Source organism: Schistocerca gregaria, chromosome 9 (assembly GCF_023897955.1).
Source record: "Schistocerca gregaria isolate iqSchGreg1 chromosome 9, iqSchGreg1.2, whole genome shotgun sequence".
Classification (NCBI taxonomy): Eukaryota; Metazoa; Arthropoda; class Insecta; order Orthoptera; family Acrididae; genus Schistocerca; species Schistocerca gregaria.
In genome coordinates this window covers 3474829-3499124 of record NC_064928.1, presented here as the reverse complement: position 1 = coordinate 3499124, position 24296 = coordinate 3474829, and the positions used below count along the sequence as shown (strand labels likewise).

General features: G+C 49.3%; 16 non-coding genes across 16 annotated transcripts; all 16 read right to left on the bottom strand.

Moving 5' to 3' along the window:
* Nucleotides 1-1251: 1251 nt before the first annotated feature.
* On the bottom strand, nt 1252-1324 carry Trnat-agu (transfer RNA threonine (anticodon AGU)). Its single transcript has one exon. It is a non-coding gene; the product is annotated as a tRNA-Thr (tRNA).
* Nucleotides 1325-2703: 1379 nt separating this feature from the next.
* Trnat-agu (transfer RNA threonine (anticodon AGU)) lies at nt 2704-2776 on the bottom strand. The gene has a single exon. It is a non-coding gene; the product is annotated as a tRNA-Thr (tRNA).
* Nucleotides 2777-4155: 1379 nt separating this feature from the next.
* Nucleotides 4156-4228, bottom strand: Trnat-agu (transfer RNA threonine (anticodon AGU)). The gene has a single exon. It is a non-coding gene; the product is annotated as a tRNA-Thr (tRNA).
* Nucleotides 4229-5607: 1379 nt separating this feature from the next.
* Nucleotides 5608-5680, bottom strand: Trnat-agu (transfer RNA threonine (anticodon AGU)). Its single transcript has one exon. It is a non-coding gene; the product is annotated as a tRNA-Thr (tRNA).
* Nucleotides 5681-7059: 1379 nt separating this feature from the next.
* Nucleotides 7060-7132, bottom strand: Trnat-agu (transfer RNA threonine (anticodon AGU)). The gene has a single exon. It is a non-coding gene; the product is annotated as a tRNA-Thr (tRNA).
* A 1368-nt stretch (nt 7133-8500) lies between these two features.
* On the bottom strand, nt 8501-8573 carry Trnat-agu (transfer RNA threonine (anticodon AGU)). The gene has a single exon. It is a non-coding gene; the product is annotated as a tRNA-Thr (tRNA).
* Nucleotides 8574-9952: 1379 nt separating this feature from the next.
* Nucleotides 9953-10025, bottom strand: Trnat-agu (transfer RNA threonine (anticodon AGU)). Its single transcript has one exon. It is a non-coding gene; the product is annotated as a tRNA-Thr (tRNA).
* A 1379-nt stretch (nt 10026-11404) lies between these two features.
* Trnat-agu (transfer RNA threonine (anticodon AGU)) lies at nt 11405-11477 on the bottom strand. Its single transcript has one exon. It is a non-coding gene; the product is annotated as a tRNA-Thr (tRNA).
* Nucleotides 11478-12841: 1364 nt separating this feature from the next.
* Nucleotides 12842-12914, bottom strand: Trnat-agu (transfer RNA threonine (anticodon AGU)). The gene has a single exon. It is a non-coding gene; the product is annotated as a tRNA-Thr (tRNA).
* A 1381-nt stretch (nt 12915-14295) lies between these two features.
* Nucleotides 14296-14368, bottom strand: Trnat-agu (transfer RNA threonine (anticodon AGU)). Its single transcript has one exon. It is a non-coding gene; the product is annotated as a tRNA-Thr (tRNA).
* Nucleotides 14369-15746: 1378 nt separating this feature from the next.
* Nucleotides 15747-15819, bottom strand: Trnat-agu (transfer RNA threonine (anticodon AGU)). The gene has a single exon. It is a non-coding gene; the product is annotated as a tRNA-Thr (tRNA).
* Nucleotides 15820-17198: 1379 nt separating this feature from the next.
* On the bottom strand, nt 17199-17271 carry Trnat-agu (transfer RNA threonine (anticodon AGU)). Its single transcript has one exon. It is a non-coding gene; the product is annotated as a tRNA-Thr (tRNA).
* Nucleotides 17272-18650: 1379 nt separating this feature from the next.
* On the bottom strand, nt 18651-18723 carry Trnat-agu (transfer RNA threonine (anticodon AGU)). The gene has a single exon. It is a non-coding gene; the product is annotated as a tRNA-Thr (tRNA).
* Nucleotides 18724-20102: 1379 nt separating this feature from the next.
* Trnat-agu (transfer RNA threonine (anticodon AGU)) lies at nt 20103-20175 on the bottom strand. Its single transcript has one exon. It is a non-coding gene; the product is annotated as a tRNA-Thr (tRNA).
* A 1378-nt stretch (nt 20176-21553) lies between these two features.
* On the bottom strand, nt 21554-21626 carry Trnat-agu (transfer RNA threonine (anticodon AGU)). Its single transcript has one exon. It is a non-coding gene; the product is annotated as a tRNA-Thr (tRNA).
* Nucleotides 21627-23005: 1379 nt separating this feature from the next.
* On the bottom strand, nt 23006-23078 carry Trnat-agu (transfer RNA threonine (anticodon AGU)). Its single transcript has one exon. It is a non-coding gene; the product is annotated as a tRNA-Thr (tRNA).
* Nucleotides 23079-24296: the final 1218 nt, after the last annotated feature.

The following is a 24296-nucleotide window of genomic DNA, read 5'->3' as shown; positions in this document are numbered from 1 at the left end:
GTATCGAATCGTAGTTGCCAAAATGAAAGTGGCACGTATAACGTCGAAAATAGAATTCGGACACCGCTCTGAGTAAGACCAACGTGTTGTCCACCCTCTAGACTTCAATGAGGTTAAGCCGCGATACCTAAGACAGATCTGCACTCGATGACACCTCGATAACAGCCGGTCCCCACACTTACATCTTGCTCTCCTTACGTCAGTATACATCATATCAGTCTGTGACGCTGGCTTTGCAACATCTTGCGTGCCTTTAGGTTCGCCGCGACCAACACTTACCATGCACTGACCACAAAAAATGGAGGCGCCGCAGCTTGAACCCTGGACCTTTCACATGCCAAGCGAACGCTCTACCAACTGAGCTACGCCCCATGCACGAGCAAACTGCGCTATTCCCCATTGTTTGCGACTCAGATGCGCACGGACACGATGGTTGGTTGGTTTGTAGCGGTGAAGGGAGCAGAGTACAAAGGCGCGGACCCGTTCATATACACAAAAGTTCCAAGTAGTTTCGATGCTCTGGTATTACAAATGCAAATTCCGTCTGTTTTTAACGTCTTAAATTGAAAGAGCCGTCACAAATTGCTCCGTTTTCACTCATTGTAGACAATTATACAGCACCTGAGGTAACAAACACATCTCGAGAACCATTGTGCACTACATTATTTATGCCAACTCAGTGCCTCGCTCTTTACTACTGTGTACCAATCTTGTCGTCCAACTGCAAAACACTGGGCCACAACAAGTTTCCGCGTCTCCATTGCACGGCGCATACTACGAAACGCTCCCCAAACTTGGCACTCACCCTCGCAGCCGACTTTTCCGACTTTCCACGACGCTCACGCAACGCTCACGCTAGTGACAGCATTATTTATAGTTCGACGTCGCGCCAAAGCGAATGAGCACAATTCGCCTACGGCTTAGGCCGCCCTCCTAGTGTGGCTGCTCGGTGTCTGCAGGCAGCGAGGGTCTGCAAGCTTCCTGTGTTCGCACCTATGTCACCTGTGCTTGCTTGTCAGAGACAGACTATCGCAAAACATACAACTCACTCCATGAATTGATTGCTACGGCATCTGTTATCAGCAGTCACAACTAACAACACCAGGAGCAGCTGACTGCACGCAAAGAATAGGAATGTGCAGTGGGATTTACGTGAACTCGGCGCAAGCTTGTATCTTCCTAGACACATCTGCTGGCTGTGAAGTATTCCACTTGCATATCAAGGTGCGCATGTAGGTGTGTTAAAAATCCTGCAGGCACTGGGTATTGATCCCAGTACCTCTCGCATACTAAGCGAGCGCTCTACCATCTGAGCTACGCCCGCCCCCCCGAAGACTAATGGTGCTACATACAGCCATATAGACGACACAGACCCTTGCTCTCCCATTATTCAGCAGACAAACACTACTCTCTATGTATCCGTTAGGGTGTCTTTCAGGTTTCGTGCATTCTGTATCGAATCGTAGTTGCCAAAATGAAAGTGGCACGTATAACGTCGAAAATAGAATTCGGACACCGCTCTGAGTAAGACCAACGTGTTGTCCACCCTCTAGACTTCAATGAGGTTAAGCCGCGATACCTAAGACAGATCTGCACTCGATGACACCTCGATAACAGCCGGTCCCCACACTTACATCTTGCTCTCCTTACGTCAGTATACATCATATCAGTCTGTGACGCTGGCTTTGCAACATCTTGCGTGCCTTTAGGTTCGCCGCGACCAACACTTACCATGCACTGACCACAAAAAATGGAGGCGCCGCGGCTTGAACCCTGGACCTTTCACATGCCAAGCGAACGCTCTACCAACTGAGCTACGCCCCATGCACGAGCAAACTGCGCTATTCCCCATTGTTTGCGACTCAGATGCGCACGGACACGATGGTTGGTTGGTTTGTAGCGGTGAAGGGAGCAGAGTACAAAGGCGCGGACCCGTTCATATACACAAAAGTTCCAAGTAGTTTCGATGCTCTGGTATTACAAATGCAAATTCCGTCTGTTTTTAACGTCTTAAATTGAAAGAGCCGTCACAAATTGCTCCGTTTTCACTCATTGTAGACAATTATACAGCACCTGAGGTAACAAACACATCTCGAGAACCATTGTGCACTACATTATTTATGCCAACTCAGTGCCTCGCTCTTTACTACTGTGTACCAATCTTGTCGTCCAACTGCAAAACACTGGGACACAACAAGTTTCCGCGTCTCCATTGCACGGCGCATACTACGAAACGCTCCCCAAACTTGGCACTCACCCTCGCAGCCGACTTTTCCGACTTTCCACGACGCTCACGCAACGCTCACGCTAGTGACAGCATTATTTATAGTTCGACGTCGCGCCAAAGCGAATGAGCACAATTCGCCTACGGCTTAGGCCGCCCTCCTAGTGTGGCTGCTCGGTGTCTGCAGGCAGCGAGGGTCTGCAAGCTTCCTGTGTTCGCACCTATGTCACCTGTGCTTGCTTGTCAGAGACAGACTATCGCAAAACATACAACTCACTCCATGAATTGATTGCTACGGCATCTGTTATCAGCAGTCACAACTAACAACACCAGGAGCAGCTGACTGCACGCAAAGAATAGGAATGTGCAGTGGGATTTACGTGAACTCGGCGCAAGCTTGTATCTTCCTAGACACATCTGCTGGCTGTGAAGTATTCCACTTGCATATCAAGGTGCGCATGTAGGTGTGTTAAAAATCCTGCAGGCACTGGGTATTGATCCCAGTACCTCTCGCATACTAAGCGAGCGCTCTACCATCTGAGCTACGCCCGCCCCCCCGAAGACTAATGGTGCTACATACAGCCATATAGACGACACAGACCCTTGCACTCCCATTATTCAGCAGACAAACACTACTCTCTATGTATCCGTTAGGGTGTCTTTCAGGTTTCGTGCATTAAGTATCGAATCGTAGTTGCCAAAATGAAAGTGGCACGTATAACGTCGAAAATAGAATTCGGACACCGCTCTGAGTAAGACCAACGTGTTGTCCACCCTCTAGACTTCAATGAGGTTAAGCCGCGATACCTAAGACAGATCTGCACTCGATGACACCTCGATAACAGCCGGTCCCCACACTTACATCTTGCTCTCCTTACGTCAGTATACATCATATCAGTCTGTGACGCTGGCTTTGCAACATCTTGCGTGCCTTTAGGTTCGCCGCGACCAACACTTACCATGCACTGACCACAAAAAATGGAGGCGCCGCGGCTTGAACCCTGGACCTTTCACATGCCAAGCGAACGCTCTACCAACTGAGCTACGCCCCATGCACGAGCAAACTGCGCTATTCCCCATTGTTTGCGACTCAGATGCGCACGGACACGATGGTTGGTTGGTTTGTAGCGGTGAAGGGAGCAGAGTACAAAGGCGCGGACCCGTTCATATACACAAAAGTTCCAAGTAGTTTCGATGCTCTGGTATTACAAATGCAAATTCCGTCTGTTTTTAACGTCTTAAATTGAAAGAGCCGTCACAAATTGCTCCGTTTTCACTCATTGTAGACAATTATACAGCACCTGAGGTAACAAACACATCTCGAGAACCATTGTGCACTACATTATTTATGCCAACTCAGTGCCTCGCTCTTTACTACTGTGTACCAATCTTGTCGTCCAACTGCAAAACACTGGGCCACAACAAGTTTCCGCGTCTCCATTGCACGGCGCATACTACGAAACGCTCCCCAAACTTGGCACTCACCCTCGCAGCCGACTTTTCCGACTTTCCACGACGCTCACGCAACGCTCACGCTAGTGACAGCATTATTTATAGTTCGACGTCGCGCCAAAGCGAATGAGCACAATTCGCCTACGGCTTAGGCCGCCCTCCTAGTGTGGCTGCTCGGTGTCTGCAGGCAGCGAGGGTCTGCAAGCTTCCTGTGTTCGCACCTATGTCACCTGTGCTTGCTTGTCAGAGACAGACTATCGCAAAACATACAACTCACTCCATGAATTGATTGCTACGGCATCTGTTATCAGCAGTCACAACTAACAACACCAGGAGCAGCTGACTGCACGCAAAGAATAGGAATGTGCAGTGGGATTTACGTGAACTCGGCGCAAGCTTGTATCTTCCTAGACACATCTGCTGGCTGTGAAGTATTCCACTTGCATATCAAGGTGCGCATGTAGGTGTGTTAAAAATCCTGCAGGCACTGGGTATTGATCCCAGTACCTCTCGCATACTAAGCGAGCGCTCTACCATCTGAGCTACGCCCGCCCCCCCGAAGACTAATGGTGCTACATACAGCCATATAGACGACACAGACCCTTGCTCTCCCATTATTCAGCAGACAAACACTACTCTCTATGTATCCGTTAGGGTGTCTTTCAGGTTTCGTGCATTCTGTATCGAATCGTAGTTGCCAAAATGAAAGTGGCACGTATAACGTCGAAAATAGAATTCGGACACCGCTCTGAGTAAGACCAACGTGTTGTCCACCCTCTAGACTTCAATGAGGTTAAGCCGCGATACCTAAGACAGATCTGCACTCGATGACACCTCGATAACAGCCGGTCCCCACACTTACATCTTGCTCTCCTTACGTCAGTATACATCATATCAGTCTGTGACGCTGGCTTTGCAACATCTTGCGTGCCTTTAGGTTCGCCGCGACCAACACTTACCATGCACTGACCACAAAAAATGGAGGCGCCGCGGCTTGAACCCTGGACCTTTCACATGCCAAGCGAACGCTCTACCAACTGAGCTACGCCCCATGCACGAGCAAACTGCGCTATTCCCCATTGTTTGCGACTCAGATGCGCACGGACACGATGGTTGGTTGGTTTGTAGCGGTGAAGGGAGCAGAGTACAAAGGCGCGGACCCGTTCATATACACAAAAGTTCCAAGTAGTTTCGATGCTCTGGTATTACAAATGCAAATTCCGTCTGTTTTTAACGTCTTAAATTGAAAGAGCCGTCACAAATTGCTCCGTTTTCACTCATTGTAGACAATTATACAGCACCTGAGGTAACAAACACATCTCGAGAACCATTGTGCACTACATTATTTATGCCAACTCAGTGCCTCGCTCTTTACTACTGTGTACCAATCTTGTCGTCCAACTGCAAAACACTGGGCCACAACAAGTTTCCGCGTCTCCATTGCACGGCGCATACTACGAAACGCTCCCCAAACTTGGCACTCACCCTCGCAGCCGACTTTTCCGACTTTCCACGACGCTCACGCAACGCTCACGCTAGTGACAGCATTATTTATAGTTCGACGTCGCGCCAAAGCGAATGAGCACAATTCGCCTACGGCTTAGGCCGCCCTCCTAGTGTGGCTGCTCGGTGTCTGCAGGCAGCGAGGGTCTGCAAGCTTCCTGTGTTCGCACCTATGTCACCTGTGCTTGCTTGTCAGAGACAGACTATCGCAAAACATACAACTCACTCCATGAATTGATTGCTACGGCATCTGTTATCAGCAGTCACAACTAACAACACCAGGAGCAGCTGACTGCACGCAAAGAATAGGAATGTGCAGTGGGATTTACGTGAACTCGGCGCAAGCTTGTATCTTCCTAGACACATCTGCTGGCTGTGAAGTATTCCACTTGCATATCAAGGTGCGCATGTAGGTGTGTTAAAAATCCTGCAGGCACTGGGTATTGATCCCAGTACCTCTCGCATACTAAGCGAGCGCTCTACCATCTGAGCTACGCCCGCCCCCCCGAAGACTAATGGTGCTACATACAGCCATATAGACGACACAGACCCTTGCTCTCCCATTATTCAGCAGACAAACACTACTCTCTATGTATCCGTTAGGGTGTCTTTCAGGTTTCGTGCATTAAGTATCGAATCGTAGTTGCCAAAATGAAAGTGGCACGTATAACGTCGAAAATAGAATTCGGACACCGCTCTGAGTAAGACCAACGTGTTGTCCACCCTCTAGACTTCAATGAGGTTAAGCCGCGATACCTAAGACAGATCTGCACTCGATGACACCTCGATAACAGCCGGTCCCCACACTTACATCTTGCTCTCCTTACGTCAGTATACATCATATCAGTCTGTGACGCTGGCTTTGCAACATCTTGCGTGCCTTTAGGTTCGCCGCGACCAACACTTACCATGCACTGACCACAAAAAATGGAGGCGCCGCGGCTTGAACCCTGGACCTTTCACATGCCAAGCGAACGCTCTACCAACTGAGCTACGCCCCATGCACGAGCAAACTGCGCTATTGCCCATTGTTTGCGACTCAGATGCGCACGGACACGATGGTTGGTTGGTTTGTAGCGGTGAAGGGAGCAGAGTACAAAGGCGCGGACCCGTTCATATACACAAAAGTTCCAAGTAGTTTCGATGCTCTGGTATTACAAATGCAAATTCCGTCTGTTTTTAACGTCTTAAATTGAAAGAGCCGTCACAAATTGCTCCGTTTTCACTCATTGTAGACAATTATACAGCACCTGAGGTAACAAACACATCTCGAGAACCATTGTGCACTACATTATTTATGCCAACTCAGTGCCTCGCTCTTTACTACTGTGTACCAATCTTGTCGTCCAACTGCAAAACACTGGGCCACAACAAGTTTCCGCGTCTCCATTGCACGGCGCATACTACGAAACGCTCCCCAAACTTGGCACTCACCCTCGCAGCCGACTTTTCCGACTTTCCACGACGCTCACGCAACGCTCACGCTAGTGACAGCATTATTTATAGTTCGACGTCGCGCCAAAGCGAATGAGCACAATTCGCCTACGGCTTAGGCCGCCCTCCTAGTGTGGCTGCTCGGTGTCTGCAGGCAGCGAGGGTCTGCAAGCTTCCTGTGTTCGCACCTATGTCACCTGTGCTTGCTTGTCAGAGACAGACTATCGCAAAACATACAACTCACTCCATGAATTGATTGCTACGGCATCTGTTATCAGCAGTCACAACTAACAACACCAGGAGCAGCTGACTGCACGCAAAGAATAGGAATGTGCAGTGGGATTTACGTGAACTCGGCGCAAGCTTGTATCTTCCTAGACACATCTGCTGGCTGTGAAGTATTCCACTTGCATATCAAGGTGCGCATGTAGGTGTGTTAAAAATCCTGCAGGCACTGGGTATTGATCCCAGTACCTCTCGCATACTAAGCGAGCGCTCTACCATCTGAGCTACGCCCGCCCCCCCGAAGACTAATGGTGCTACATACAGCCATATAGACGACACAGACCCTTGCACTCCCATTATTCAGCAGACAAACACTACTCTCTATGTATCCGTTAGGGTGTCTTTCAGGTTTCGTGCATTAAGTATCGAATCGTAGTTGCCAAAATGAAAGTGGCACGTATAACGTCGAAAATAGAATTCGGACACCGCTCTGAGTAAGACCAACGTGTTGTCCACCCTCTAGACTTCAATGAGGTTAAGCCGCGATACCTAAGACAGATCTGCACTCGATGACACCTCGATAACAGCCGGTCCCCACACTTACATCTTGCTCTCCTTACGTCAGTATACATCATATCAGTCTGTGACGCTGGCTTTGCAACATCTTGCGTGCCTTTAGGTTCGCCGCGACCAACACTTACCATGCACTGACCACAAAAAATGGAGGCGCCGCGGCTTGAACCCTGGACCTTTCACATGCCAAGCGAACGCTCTACCAACTGAGCTACGCCCCATGCACGAGCAAACTGCGCTATTCCCCATTGTTTGCGACTCAGATGCGCACGGACACGATGGTTGGTTGGTTTGTAGCGGTGAAGGGAGCAGAGTACAAAGGCGCGGACCCGTTCATATACACAAAAGTTCCAAGTAGTTTCGATGCTCTGGTATTACAAATGCAAATTCCGTCTGTTTTTAACGTCTTAAATTGAAAGAGCCGTCACAAATTGCTCCGTTTTCACTCATTGTAGACAATTATACAGCACCTGAGGTAACAAACACATCTCGAGAACCATTGTGCACTACATTATTTATGCCAACTCAGTGCCTCGCTCTTTACTACTGTGTACCAATCTTGTCGTCCAACTGCAAAACACTGGGCCACAACAAGTTTCCGCGTCTCCATTGCACGGCGCATACTACGAAACGCTCCCCAAACTTGGCACTCACCCTCGCAGCCGACTTTTCCGACTTTCCACGACGCTCACGCTAGTGACAGCATTATTTATAGTTCGACGTCGCGCCAAAGCGAATGAGCACAATTCGCCTACGGCTTAGGCCGCCCTCCTAGTGTGGCTGCTCGGTGTCTGCAGGCAGCGAGGGTCTGCAAGCTTCCTGTGTTCGCACCTATGTCACCTGTGCTTGCTTGTCAGAGACAGACTATCGCAAAACATACAACTCACTCCATGAATTGATTGCTACGGCATCTGTTATCAGCAGTCACAACTAACAACACCAGGAGCAGCTGACTGCACGCAAAGAATAGGAATGTGCAGTGGGATTTACGTGAACTCGGCGCAAGCTTGTATCTTCCTAGACACATCTGCTGGCTGTGAAGTATTCCACTTGCATATCAAGGTGCGCATGTAGGTGTGTTAAAAATCCTGCAGGCACTGGGTATTGATCCCAGTACCTCTCGCATACTAAGCGAGCGCTCTACCATCTGAGCTACGCCCGCCCCCCCGAAGACTAATGGTGCTACATACAGCCATATAGACGACACAGACCCTTGCACTCCCATTATTCAGCAGACAAACACTACTCTCTATGTATCCGTTAGGGTGTCTTTCAGGTTTCGTGCATTAAGTATCGAATCGTAGTTGCCAAAATGAAAGTGGCACGTATAACGTCGAAAATAGAATTCGGACACCGCTCTGAGTAAGACCAACGTGTTGTCCACCCTCTAGACTTCAATGAGGTTAAGCCGCGATACCTAAGACAGATCTGCACTCGATGACACCTCGATAACAGCCGGTCCCCACACTTACATCTTGCTCTCCTTACGTCAGTATACATCATATCAGTCTGTGACGCTGGCTTTGCAACATCTTGCGTGCCTTTAGGTTCGCCGCGACCAACACTTACCATGCACTGACCACAAAAAATGGAGGCGCCGCGGCTTGAACCCTGGACCTTTCACATGCCAAGCGAACGCTCTACCAACTGAGCTACGCCCCATGCACGAGCAAACTGCGCTATTCCCCATTGTTTGCGACTCAGATGCGCACGGACACGATGGTTGGTTGGTTTGTAGCGGTGAAGGGAGCAGAGTACAAAGGCGCGGACCCGTTCATATACACAAAAGTTCCAAGTAGTTTCGATGCTCTGGTATTACAAATGCAAATTCCGTCTGTTTTTAACGTCTTAAATTGAAAGAGCCGTCACAAATTGCTCCGTTTTCACTCATTGTAGACAATTATACAGCACCTGAGGTAACAAACACATCTCGAGAACCATTGTGCACTACATTATTTATGCCAACTCAGTGCCTCGCTCTTTACTACTGTGTACCAATCTTGTCGTCCAACTGCAAAACACTGGGCCACAACAAGTTTCCGCGTCTCCATTGCACGGCGCATACTACGAAACGCTCCCCAAACTTGGCACTCACCCTCGCAGCCGACTTTTCCGACTTTCCACGACGCTCACGCAACGCTCACGCTAGTGACAGCATTATTTATAGTTCGACGTCGCGCCAAAGCGAATGAGCACAATTCGCCTACGGCTTAGGCCGCCCTCCTAGTGTGGCTGCTCGGTGTCTGCAGGCAGCGAGGGTCTGCAAGCTTCCTGTGTTCGCACCTATGTCACCTGTGCTTGCTTGTCAGAGACAGACTATCGCAAAACATACAACTCACTCCATGAATTGATTGCTACGGCATCTGTTATCAGCAGTCACAACTAACAACACCAGGAGCAGCTGACTGCACGCAAAGAATAGGAATGTGCAGTGGGATTTACGTGAACTCGGCGCAAGCTTGTATCTTCCTAGACACATCTGCTGGCTGTGAAGTATTCCACTTGCATATCAAGGTGCGCATGTAGGTGTGTTAAAAATCCTGCAGGCACTGGGTATTGATCCCAGTACCTCTCGCATACTAAGCGAGCGCTCTACCATCTGAGCTACGCCCGCCCCCCCGAAGACTAATGGTGCTACATACAGCCATATAGACGACACAGACCCTTGCTCTCCCATTATTCAGCAGACAAACACTACTCTCTATGTATCCGTTAGGGTGTCTTTCAGGTTTCGTGCATTCTGTATCGAATCGTAGTTGCCAAAATGAAAGTGGCACGTATAACGTCGAAAATAGAATTCGGACACCGCTCTGAGTAAGACCAACGTGTTGTCCACCCTCTAGACTTCAATGAGGTTAAGCCGCGATACCTAAGACAGATCTGCACTCGATGACACCTCGATAACAGCCGGTCCCCACACTTACATCTTGCTCTCCTTACGTCAGTATACATCATATCAGTCTGTGACGCTGGCTTTGCAACATCTTGCGTGCCTTTAGGTTCGCCGCGACCAACACTTACCATGCACTGACCACAAAAAATGGAGGCGCCGCGGCTTGAACCCTGGACCTTTCACATGCCAAGCGAACGCTCTACCAACTGAGCTACGCCCCATGCACGAGCAAACTGCGCTATTCCCCATTGTTTGCGACTCAGATACGCACGGACACGATGGTTGGTTGGTTTGTAGCGGTGAAGGGAGCAGAGTACAAAGGCGCGGACCCGTTCATATACACAAAAGTTCCAAGTAGTTTCGATGCTCTGGTATTACAAATGCAAATTCCGTCTGTTTTTAACGTCTTAAATTGAAAGAGCCGTCACAAATTGCTCCGTTTTCACTCATTGTAGACAATTATACAGCACCTGAGGTAACAAACACATCTCGAGAACCATTGTGCACTACATTATTTATGCCAACTCAGTGCCTCGCTCTTTACTACTGTGTACCAATCTTGTCGTCCAACTGCAAAACACTGGGCCACAACAAGTTTCCGCGTCTCCATTGCACTGCGCATACTACGAAACGCTCCCCAAACTTGGCACTCACCCTCGCAGCCGACTTTTCCGACTTTCCACGACGCTCACGCAACGCTCACGCTAGTGACAGCATTATTTATAGTTCGACGTCGCGCCAAAGCGAATGAGCACAATTCGCCTACGGCTTAGGCCGCCCTCCTAGTGTGGCTGCTCGGTGTCTGCAGGCAGCGAGGGTCTGCAAGCTTCCTGTGTTCGCACCTATGTCACCTGTGCTTGCTTGTCAGAGACAGACTATCGCAAAACATACAACTCACTCCATGAATTGATTGCTACGGCATCTGTTATCAGCAGTCACAACTAACAACACCAGGAGCAGCTGACTGCACGCAAAGAATAGGAATGTGCAGTGGGATTTACGTGAACTCGGCGCAAGCTTGTATCTTCCTAGACACATCTGCTGGCTGTGAAGTATTCCACTTGCATATCAAGGTGCGCATGTAGGTGTGTTAAAAATCCTGCAGGCACTGGGTATTGATCCCAGTACCTCTCGCATACTAAGCGAGCGCTCTACCATCTGAGCTACGCCCGCCCCCCCGAAGACTAATGGTGCTACATACAGCCATATAGACGACACAGACCCTTGCACTCCCATTATTCAGCAGACAAACACTACTCTCTATGTATCCGTTAGGGTGTCTTTCAGGTTTCGTGCATTCTGTATCGAATCGTAGTTGCCAAAATGAAAGTGGCACGTATAACGTCGAAAATAGAATTCGGACACCGCTCTGAGTAAGACCAACGTGTTGTCCACCCTCTAGACTTCAATGAGGTTAAGCCGCGATACCTAAGACAGATCTGCACTCGATGACACCTCGATAACAGCCGGTCCCCACACTTACATCTTGCTCTCCTTACGTCAGTATACATCATATCAGTCTGTGACGCTGGCTTTGCAACATCTTGCGTGCCTTTAGGTTCGCCGCGACCAACACTTACCATGCACTGACCACAAAAAATGGAGGCGCCGCGGCTTGAACCCTGGACCTTTCACATGCCAAGCGAACGCTCTACCAACTGAGCTACGCCCCATGCAAGAGCAAACTGCGCTATTCCCCATTGTTTGCGACTCAGATGCGCACGGACACGATGGTTGGTTGGTTTGTAGCGGTGAAGGGAGCAGAGTACAAAGGCGCGGACCCGTTCATATACACAAAAGTTCCAAGTAGTTTCGATGCTCTGGTATTACAAATGCAAATTCCGTCTGTTTTTAACGTCTTAAATTGAAAGAGCCGTCACAAATTGCTCCGTTTTCACTCATTGTAGACAATTATACAGCACCTGAGGTAACAAACACATCTCGAGAACCATTGTGCACTACATTATTTATGCCAACTCAGTGCCTCGCTCTTTACTACTGTGTACCAATCTTGTCGTCCAACTGCAAAACACTGGGCCACAACAAGTTTCCGCGTCTCCATTGCACTGCGCATACTACGAAACGCTCCCCAAACTTGGCACTCACCCTCGCAGCCGACTTTTCCGACTTTCCACGACGCTCACGCAACGCTCACGCTAGTGACAGCATTATTTATAGTTCGACGTCGCGCCAAAGCGAATGAGCACAATTCGCCTACGGCTTAGGCCGCCCTCCTAGTGTGGCTGCTCGGTGTCTGCAGGCAGCGAGGGTCTGCAAGCTTCCTGTGTTCGCACCTATGTCACCTGTGCTTGCTTGTCAGAGACATACAACTCACTCCATGAATTGATTGCTACGGCATCTGTTATCAGCAGTCACAACTAACAACACCAGGAGCAGCTGACTGCACGCAAAGAATAGGAATGTGCAGTGGGATTTACGTGAACTCGGCGCAAGCTTGTATCTTCCTAGACACATCTGCTGGCTGTGAAGTATTCCACTTGCATATCAAGGTGCGCATGTAGGTGTGTTAAAAATCCTGCAGGCACTGGGTATTGATCCCAGTACCTCTCGCATACTAAGCGAGCACTCTACCATCTGAGCTACGCCCGCCCCCCCCCGAAGACTAGTGGTGCTACATACAGCCATATAGACGACACAGACCCTTGCACTCCCATTATTCAGCAGACAAACACTACTCTCTATGTATCCGTTAGGGTGTCTTTCAGGTTTCGTGCATTCTGTATCGAATCGTAGTTGCCAAAATGAAAGTGGCACGTATAACGTCGAAAATAGAATTCGGACACCGCTCTGAGTAAGACCAACGTGTTGTCCACCCTCTAGACTTCAATGAGGTTAAGCCGCGATACCTAAGACAGATCTGCACTCGATGACACCTCGATAACAGCCGGTCCCCACACTTACATCTTGCTCTCCTTACGTCAGTATACATCATATCAGTCTGTGACGCTGGCTTTGCAACATCTTGCGTGCCTTTAGGTTCGCCGCGACCAACACTTACCATGCACTGACCACAAAAAATGGAGGCGCCGCGGCTTGAACCCTGGACCTTTCACATGCCAAGCGAACGCTCTACCAACTGAGCTACGCCCCATGCAAGAGCAAACTGCGCTATTCCCCATTGTTTGCGACTCAGATGCGCACGGACACGATGGTTGGTTGGTTTGTAGCGGTGAAGGGAGCAGAGTACAAAGGCGCGGACCCGTTCATATACACAAAAGTTCCAAGTAGTTTCGATGCTCTGGTATTACAAATGCAAATTCCGTCTGTTTTTAACGTCTTAAATTGAAAGAGCCGTCACAAATTGCTCCGTTTTCACTCATTGTAGACAATTATACAGCACCTGAGGTAACAAACACATCTCGAGAACCATTGTGCACTACATTATTTATGCCAACTCAGTGCCTCGCTCTTTACTACTGTGTACCAATCTTGTCGTCCAACTGCAAAACACTGGGCCACAACAAGTTTCCGCGTCTCCATTGCACTGCGCATACTACGAAACGCTCCCCAAACTTGGCACTCACCCTCGCAGCCGACTTTTCCGACTTTCCACGACGCTCACGCAACGCTCACGCTAGTGACAGCATTATTTATAGTTCGACGTCGCGCCAAAGCGAATGAGCACAATTCGCCTACGGCTTAGGCCGCCCTCCTAGTGTGGCTGCTCGGTGTCTGCAGGCAGCGAGGGTCTGCAAGCTTCCTGTGTTCGCACCTATGTCACCTGTGCTTGCTTGTCAGAGACAGACTATCGCAAAACATACAACTCACTCCATGAATTGATTGCTACGGCATCTGTTATCAGCAGTCACAACTAACAACACCAGGAGCAGCTGACTGCACGCAAAGAATAGGAATGTGCAGTGGGATTTACGTGAACTCGGCGCAAGCTTGTATCTTCCTAGACACATCTGCTGGCTGTGAAGTATTCCACTTGCATATCAAGGTGCGCATGTAGGTGTGTTAAAAATCCTGCAGGCACTGGGTATTGATCCCAGTACCTCTCGCATACTAAGCGAGCGCTCTACCATCTGAGCTACGCCCGCCCCCCCGAAGACTAATGGTGCTACATACAGCCATATAGACGACACAGACCCTTGCACTCCCATTATTCAGCAGACAAAAACTACTCTCTATGTATCCGTTAGGGTGTCTTTCAGGTTTCGTGCATTCTGTATCGAATCGTAGTTGCCAAAATGAAAGTGGCACGTATAACGTCGAAAATAGAATTCGGACACCGCTCTGAGTAAGACCAACGTGTTGTCCACCCTCTAGACTTCAATGAGGTTAAGCCGCGATACCTAAGACAGATCTGCACTCGATGACACCTCGATAACAGCCGGTCCCCACACTTACATCTTGCTCTCCTTACGTCAGTATACATCATATCAGTCTGTGACGCTGGCTTTGCAACATCTTGCGTGCCTTTAGGTTCGCCGCGACCAACACTTACCATGCACTGACCACAAAAAATGGAGGCGCCGCGGCTTGAACCCTGGACCTTTCACATGCCAAGCGAACGCTCTACCAACTGAGCTACGCCCCATGCACGAGCAAACTGCGCTATTCCCCATTGTTTGCGACTCAGATGCGCACGGACACGATGGTTGGTTGGTTTGTAGCGGTGAAGGGAGCAGAGTACAAAGGCGCGGACCCGTTCATATACACAAAAGTTCCAAGTAGTTTCGATGCTCTGGTATTACAAATGCAAATTCCGTCTGTTTTTAACGTCTTAAATTGAAAGAGCCGTCACAAATTGCTCCGTTTTCACTCATTGTAGACAATTATACAGCACCTGAGGTAACAAACACATCTCGAGAACCATTGTGCACTACATTATTTATGCCAACTCAGTGCCTCGCTCTTTACTACTGTGTACCAATCTTGTCGTCCAACTGCAAAACACTGGGCCACAACAAGTTTCCGCGTCTCCATTGCACTGCGCATACTACGAACCGCTCCCCAAACTTGGCACTCACCCTCGCAGCCGACTTTTCCGACTTTCCACGACTTTCACGCAACGCTCACGCTAGTGACAGCATTATTTATAGTTCGACGTCGCGCCAAAGCGAATGATCACAATTCGCCTACGGCTTAGGCCGCCCTCCTAGTGTGGCTGCTCGGTGTCTGCAGGCAGCGAGGGTCTGCAAGCTTCTGTGTTCGCACCTATGTCACCTGTGCTTGCTTGTCAGAGACAGACTATCGCAAAACATACAACTCACTCCATGAATTGATTGCTACGGCATCTGTTATCAGCAGTCACAACTAACAACACCAGGAGCAGCTGACTGCACGCAAAGAATAGGAATGTGCAGTGGGATTTACGTGAACTCGGCGCAAGCTTGTATCTTCCTAGACACATCTGCTGGCTGTGAAGTATTCCACTTGCATATCAAGGTGCGCATGTAGGTGTGTTAAAAATCCTGCAGGCACTGGGTATTGATCCCAGTACCTCTCGCATACTAAGCAAGCGCTCTACCATCTGAGCTACGCCCGCCCCCCCGAAGACTAATGGTGCTACATACAGCCATATAGACGACACAGACCCTTGCACTCCCATTATTCAGCAGACAAACACTACTCTCTATGTATCCGTTAGGGTGTCTTTCAGGTTTCGTGCATTCTGTATCGAATCGTAGTTGCCAAAATGAAAGTGGCACGTATAACGTCGAAAATAGAATTCGGACACCGCTCTGAGTAAGACCAACGTGTTGTCCACCCTCTAGACTTCAATGAGGTTAAGCCGCGATACCTAAGACAGATCTGCACTCGATGACACCTCGATAACAGCCGGTCCCCACACTTACATCTTGCTCTCCTTACGTCAGTATACATCATATCAGTCTGTGACGCTGGCTTTGCAACATCTTGCGTGCCTTTAGGTTCGCCGCGACCAACACTTACCATGCACTGACCACAAAAAATGGAGGCGCCGCGGCTTGAACCCTGGACCTTTCACATGCCAAGCGAACGCTCTACCAACTGAGCTACGCCCCATGCACGAGCAAACTGCGCTATTCCCCATTGTTTGCGACTCAGATGCGCACGGACACGATGGTTGGTTGGTTTGTAGCGGTGAAGGGAGCAGAGTACAAAGGCGCGGACCCGTTCATATACACAAAAGTTCCAAGTAGTTTCGATGCTCTGGTATTACAAATGCAAATTCCGTCTGTTTTTAACGTCTTAAATTGAAAGAGCCGTCACAAATTGCTCCGTTTTCACTCATTGTAGACAATTATACAGCACCTGAGGTAACAAACACATCTCGAGAACCATTGTGCACTACATTATTTATGCCAACTCAGTGCCTCGCTCTTTACTACTGTGTACCAATCTTGTCGTCCAACTGCAAAACACTGGGCCACAACAAGTTTCCGCGTCTCCATTGCACGGCGCATACTACGAAACGCTCCCCAAACTTGGCACTCACCCTCGCAGCCGACTTTTCCGACTTTCCACGACGCTCACGCAACGCTCACGCTAGTGACAGCATTATTTATAGTTCGACGTCGCGCCAAAGCGAATGAGCACAATTCGCCTACGGCTTAGGCCGCCCTCCTAGTGTGGCTGCTCGGTGTCTGCAGGCAGCGAGGGTCTGCAAGCTTCCTGTGTTCGCACCTATGTCACCTGTGCTTGCTTGTCAGAGACAGACTATCGCAAAACATACAACTCACTCCATGAATTGATTGCTACGGCATCTGTTATCAGCAGTCACAACTAACAACACCAGGAGCAGCTGACTGCACGCAAAGAATAGGAATGTGCAGTGGGATTTACGTGAACTCGGCGCAAGCTTGTATCTTCCTAGACACATCTGCTGGCTGTGAAGTATTCCACTTGCATATCAAGGTGCGCATGTAGGTGTGTTAAAAATCCTGCAGGCACTGGGTATTGATCCCAGTACCTCTCGCATACTAAGCGAGCGCTCTACCATCTGAGCTACGCCCGCCCCCCCGAAGACTAATGGTGCTACATACAGCCATATAGACGACACAGACCCTTGCTCTCCCATTATTCAGCAGACAAACACTACTCTCTATGTATCCGTTAGGGTGTCTTTCAGGTTTCGTGCATTCTGTATCGAATCGTAGTTGCCAAAATGAAAGTGGCACGTATAACGTCGAAAATAGAATTCGGACACCGCTCTGAGTAAGACCAACGTGTTGTCCACCCTCTAGACTTCAATGAGGTTAAGCCGCGATACCTAAGACAGATCTGCACTCGATGACACCTCGATAACAGCCGGTCCCCACACTTACATCTTGCTCTCCTTACGTCAGTATACATCATATCAGTCTGTGACGCTGGCTTTGCAACATCTTGCGTGCCTTTAGGTTCGCCGCGACCAACACTTACCATGCACTGACCACAAAAAATGGAGGCGCCGCGGCTTGAACCCTGGACCTTTCACATGCCAAGCGAACGCTCTACCAACTGAGCTACGCCCCATGCACGAGCAAACTGCGCTATTCCCCATTGTTTGCGACTCAGATACGCACGGACACGATGGTTGGTTGGTTTGTAGCGGTGAAGGGAGCAGAGTACAAAGGCGCGGACCCGTTCATATACACAAAAGTTCCAAGTAGTTTCGATGCTCTGGTATTACAAATGCAAATTCCGTCTGTTTTTAACGTCTTAAATTGAAAGAGCCGTCACAAATTGCTCCGTTTTCACTCATTGTAGACAATTATACAGCACCTGAGGTAACAAACACATCTCGAGAACCATTGTGCACTACATTATTTATGCCAACTCAGTGCCTCGCTCTTTACTACTGTGTACCAATCTTGTCGTCCAACTGCAAAACACTGGGCCACAACAAGTTTCCGCGTCTCCATTGCACTGCGCATACTACGAAACGCTCCCCAAACTTGGCACTCACCCTCGCAGCCGACTTTTCCGACTTTCCACGACGCTCACGCAACGCTCACGCTAGTGACAGCATTATTTATAGTTCGACGTCGCGCCAAAGCGAATGAGCACAATTCGCCTACGGCTTAGGCCGCCCTCCTAGTGTGGCTGCTCGGTGTCTGCAGGCAGCGAGGGTCTGCAAGCTTCCTGTGTTCGCACCTATGTCACCTGTGCTTGCTTGTCAGAGACAGACTATCGCAAAACATACAACTCACTCCATGAATTGATTGCTACGGCATCTGTTATCAGCAGTCACAACTAACAACACCAGGAGCAGCTGACTGCACGCAAAGAATAGGAATGTGCAGTGGGATTTACGTGAACTCGGCGCAAGCTTGTATCTTCCTAGACACATCTGCTGGCTGTGAAGTATTCCACTTGCATATCAAGGTGCGCATGTAGGTGTGTTAAAAATCCTGCAGGCACTGGGTATTGATCCCAGTACCTCTCGCATACTAAGCGAGCGCTCTACCATCTGAGCTACGCCCGCCCCCCCGAAGACTAATGGTGCTACATACAGCCATATAGACGACACAGACCCTTGCACTCCCATTATTCAGCAGACAAACACTACTCTCTATGTATCCGTTAGGGTGTCTTTCAGGTTTCGTGCATTCTGTATCGAATCGTAGTTGCCAAAATGAAAGTGGCACGTATAACGTCGAAAATAGAATTCGGACACCGCTCTGAGTAAGACCAACGTGTTGTCCACCCTCTAGACTTCAATGAGGTTAAGCCGCGATACCTAAGACAGATCTGCACTCGATGACACCTCGATAACAGCCGGTCCCCACACTTACATCTTGCTCTCCTTACGTCAGTATACATCATATCAGTCTGTGACGCTGGCTTTGCAACATCTTGCGTGCCTTTAGGTTCGCCGCGACCAACACTTACCATGCACTGACCACAAAAAATGGAGGCGCCGCGTCTTGAACCCTGGACCTTTCACATGCCAAGCGAACGCTCTACCAACTGAGCTACGCCCCATGCAAGAGCAAACTGCGCTATTCCCCATTGTTTGCGACTCAGATGCGCACGGACACGATGGTTGGTTGGTTTGTAGCGGTGAAGGGAGCAGAGTACAAAGGCGCGGACCCGTTCATATACACAAAAGTTCCAAGTAGTTTCGATGCTCTGGTATTACAAATGCAAATTCCGTCTGTTTTTAACGTCTTAAATTGAAAGAGCCGTCACAAATTGCTCCGTTTTCACTCATTGTAGACAATTATACAGCACCTGAGGTAACAAACACATCTCGAGAACCATTGTGCACTACATTATTTATGCCAACTCAGTGCCTCGCTCTTTACTACTGTGTACCAATCTTGTCGTCCAACTGCAAAACACTGGGCCACAACAAGTTTCCGCGTCTCCATTGCACTGCGCATACTACGAAACGCTCCCCAAACTTGGCACTCACCCTCGCAGCCGACTTTTCCGACTTTCCACGACGCTCACGCAACGCTCACGCTAGTGACAGCATTATTTATAGTTCGACGTCGCGCCAAAGCGAATGAGCACAATTCGCCTACGGCTTAGGCCGCCCTCCTAGTGTGGCTGCTCGGTGTCTGCAGGCAGCGAGGGTCTGCAAGCTTCCTGTGTTCGCACCTATGTCACCTGTGCTTGCTTGTCAGAGACAGACTATCGCAAAACATACAACTCACTCCATGAATTGATTGCTACGGCATCTGTTATCAGCAGTCACAACTAACAACACCAGGAGCAGCTGACTGCACGCAAAGAATAGGAATGTGCAGTGGGATTTACGTGAACTCGGCGCAAGCTTGTATCTTCCTAGACACATCTGCTGGCTGTGAAGTATTCCACTTGCATATCAAGGTGCGCATGTAGGTGTGTTAAAAATCCTGCAGGCACTGGGTATTGATCCCAGTACCTCTCGCATACTAAGCGAGCGCTCTACCATCTGAGCTACGCCCGCCCCCCCGAAGACTAATGGTGCTACATACAGCCATATAGACGACACAGACCCTTGCACTCCCATTATTCAGCAGACAAAAACTACTCTCTATGTATCCGTTAGGGTGTCTTTCAGGTTTCGTGCATTCTGTATCGAATCGTAGTTGCCAAAATGAAAGTGGCACGTATAACGTCGAAAATAGAATTCGGACACCGCTCTGAGTAAGACCAACGTGTTGTCCACCCTCTAGACTTCAATGAGGTTAAGCCGCGATACCTAAGACAGATCTGCACTCGATGACACCTCGATAACAGCCGGTCCCCACACTTACATCTTGCTCTCCTTACGTCAGTATACATCATATCAGTCTGTGACGCTGGCTTTGCAACATCTTGCGTGCCTTTAGGTTCGCCGCGACCAACACTTACCATGCACTGACCACAAAAAATGGAGGCGCCGCGGCTTGAACCCTGGACCTTTCACATGCCAAGCGAACGCTCTACCAACTGAGCTACGCCCCATGCACGAGCAAACTGCGCTATTCCCCATTGTTTGCGACTCAGATGCGCACGGACACGATGGTTGGTTGGTTTGTAGCGGTGAAGGGAGCAGAGTACAAAGGCGCGGACCCGTTCATATACACAAAAGTTCCAAGTAGTTTCGATGCTCTGGTATTACAAATGCAAATTCCGTCTGTTTTTAACGTCTTAAATTGAAAGAGCCGTCACAAATTGCTCCGTTTTCACTCATTGTAGACAATTATACAGCACCTGAGGTAACAAACACATCTCGAGAACCATTGTGCACTACATTATTTATGCCAACTCAGTGCCTCGCTCTTTACTACTGTGTACCAATCTTGTCGTCCAACTGCAAAACACTGGGCCACAACAAGTTTCCGCGTCTCCATTGCACTGCGCATACTACGAACCGCTCCCCAAACTTGGCACTCACCCTCGCAGCCGACTTTTCCGACTTTCCACGACTTTCACGCAACGCTCACGCTAGTGACAGCATTATTTATAGTTCGACGTCGCGCCAAAGCGAATGATCACAATTCGCCTACGGCTTAGGCCGCCCTCCTAGTGTGGCTGCTCGGTGTCTGCAGGCAGCGAGGGTCTGCAAGCTTCTGTGTTCGCACCTATGTCACCTGTGCTTGCTTGTCAGAGACAGACTATCGCAAAACATACAACTCACTCCATGAATTGATTGCTACGGCATCTGTTATCAGCAGTCACAACTAACAACACCAGGAGCAGCTGACTGCACGCAAAGAATAGGAATGTGCAGTGGGATTTACGTGAACTCGGCGCAAGCTTGTATCTTCCTAGACACATCTGCTGGCTGTGAAGTATTCCACTTGCATATCAAGGTGCGCATGTAGGTGTGTTAAAAATCCTGCAGGCACTGGGTATTGATCCCAGTACCTCTCGCATACTAAGCAAGCGCTCTACCATCTGAGCTACGCCCGCCCCCCCGAAGACTAATGGTGCTACATACAGCCATATAGACGACACAGACCCTTGCACTCCCATTATTCAGCAGACAAACACTACTCTCTATGTATCCGTTAGGGTGTCTTTCAGGTTTCGTGCATTCTGTATCGAATCGTAGTTGCCAAAATGAAAGTGGCACGTATAACGTCGAAAATAGAATTCGGACACCGCTCTGAGTAAGACCAACGTGTTGTCCACCCTCTAGACTTCAATGAGGTTAAGCCGCGATACCTAAGACAGATCTGCACTCGATGACACCTCGATAACAGCCGGTCCCCACACTTACATCTTGCTCTCCTTACGTCAGTATACATCATATCAGTCTGTGACGCTGGCTTTGCAACATCTTGCGTGCCTTTAGGTTCGCCGCGACCAACACTTACCATGCACTGACCACAAAAAATGGAGGCGCCGCGGCTTGAACCCTGGACCTTTCACATGCCAAGCGAACGCTCTACCAACTGAGCTACGCCCCATGCACGAGCAAACTGCGCTATTCCCCATTCTTTGCGACTCAGATGCGCACGGACACGATGGTTGGTTGGTTTGTAGCGGTGAAGGGAGCAGAGTACAAAGGCGCGGACCCGTTCATATACACAAAAGTTCCAAGTAGTTTCGATGCTCTGGTATTACAAATGCAAATTCCGTCTGTTTTTAACGTCTTAAATTGAAAGAGCCGTCACAAATTGCTCCGTTTTCACTCATTGTAGACAATTATACAGCACCTGAGGTAACAAACACATCTCGAGAACCATTGTGCACTACATTATTTATGCCAACTCAGTGCCTCGCTCTTTACTACTGTGTACCAATCTTGTCGTCCAACTGCAAAACACTGGGCCACAACAAGTTTCCGCGTCTCCATTGCACTGCGCATACTACGAAACGCTCCCCAAACTTGGCACTCACCCTCGCAGCCGACTTTTCCGACTTTCCACGACGCTCACGCAACGCTCACGCTAGTGACAGCATTATTTATAGTTCGACGTCGCGCCAAAGCGAATGAGCACAATTCGCCTACGGCTTAGGCCGCCCTCCTAGTGTGGCTGCTCGGTGTCTGCAGGCAGCGAGGGTCTGCAAGCTTCCTGTGTTCGCACCTATGTCACCTGTGCTTGCTTGTCAGAGACAGACTATCGCAAAACATACAACTCACTCCATGAATTGATTGCTACGGCATCTGTTATCAGCAGTCACAACTAACAACACCAGGAGCAGCTGACTGCACGCAAAGAATAGGAATGTGCAGTGGGATTTACGTGAACTCGGCGCAAGCTTGTATCTTCCTAGACACATCTGCTGGCTGTGAAGTATTCCACTTGCATATCAAGGTGCGCATGTAGGTGTGTTAAAAATCCTGCAGGCACTGGGTATTGATCCCAGTACCTCTCGCATACTAAGCGAGCGCTCTACCATCTGAGCTACGCCCGCCCCCCCGAAGACTAATGGTGCTACATACAGCCATATAGACGACACAGACCCTTGCTCTCCCATTATTCAGCAGACAAACACTACTCTCTATGTATCCGTTAGGGTGTCTTTCAGGTTTCGTGCATTCTGTATCGAATCGTAGTTGCCAAAATGAAAGTGGCACGTATAACGTCGAAAATAGAATTCGGACACCGCTCTGAGTAAGACCAACGTGTTGTCCACCCTCTAGACTTCAATGAGGTTAAGCCGCGATACCTAAGACAGATCTGCACTCGATGACACCTCGATAACAGCCGGTCCCCACACTTACATCTTGCTCTCCTTACGTCAGTATACATCATATCAGTCTGTGACGCTGGCTTTGCAACATCTTGCGTGCCTTTAGGTTCGCCGCGACCAACACTTACCATGCACTGACCACAAAAAATGGAGGCGCCGCGGCTTGAACCCTGGACCTTTCACATGCCAAGCGAACGCTCTACCAACTGAGCTACGCCCCATGCACGAGCAAACTGCGCTATTCCCCATTGTTTGCGACTCAGATACGCACGGACACGATGGTTGGTTGGTTTGTAGCGGTGAAGGGAGCAGAGTACAAAGGCGCGGACCCGTTCATATACACAAAAGTTCCAAGTAGTTTCGATGCTCTGGTATTACAAATGCAAATTCCGTCTGTTTTTAACGTCTTAAATTGAAAGAGCCGTCACAAATTGCTCCGTTTTCACTCATTGTAGACAATTATACAGCACCTGAGGTAACAAACACATCTCGAGAACCATTGTGCACTACATTATTTATGCCAACTCAGTGCCTCGCTCTTTACTACTGTGTACCAATCTTGTCGTCCAACTGCAAAACACTGGGCCACAACAAGTTTCCGCGTCTCCATTGCACTGCGCATACTACGAAACGCTCCCCAAACTTGGCACTCACCCTCGCAGCCGACTTTTCCGACTTTCCACGACGCTCACGCAACGCTCACGCTAGTGACAGCATTATTTATAGTTCGACGTCGCGCCAAAGCGAATGAGCACAATTCGCCTACGGCTTAGGCCGCCCTCCTAGTGTGGCTGCTCGGTGTCTGCAGGCAGCGAGGGTCTGCAAGCTTCCTGTGTTCGCACCTATGTCACCTGTGCTTGCTTGTCAGAGACAGACTATCGCAAAACATACAACTCACTCCATGAATTGATTGCTACGGCATCTGTTATCAGCAGTCAC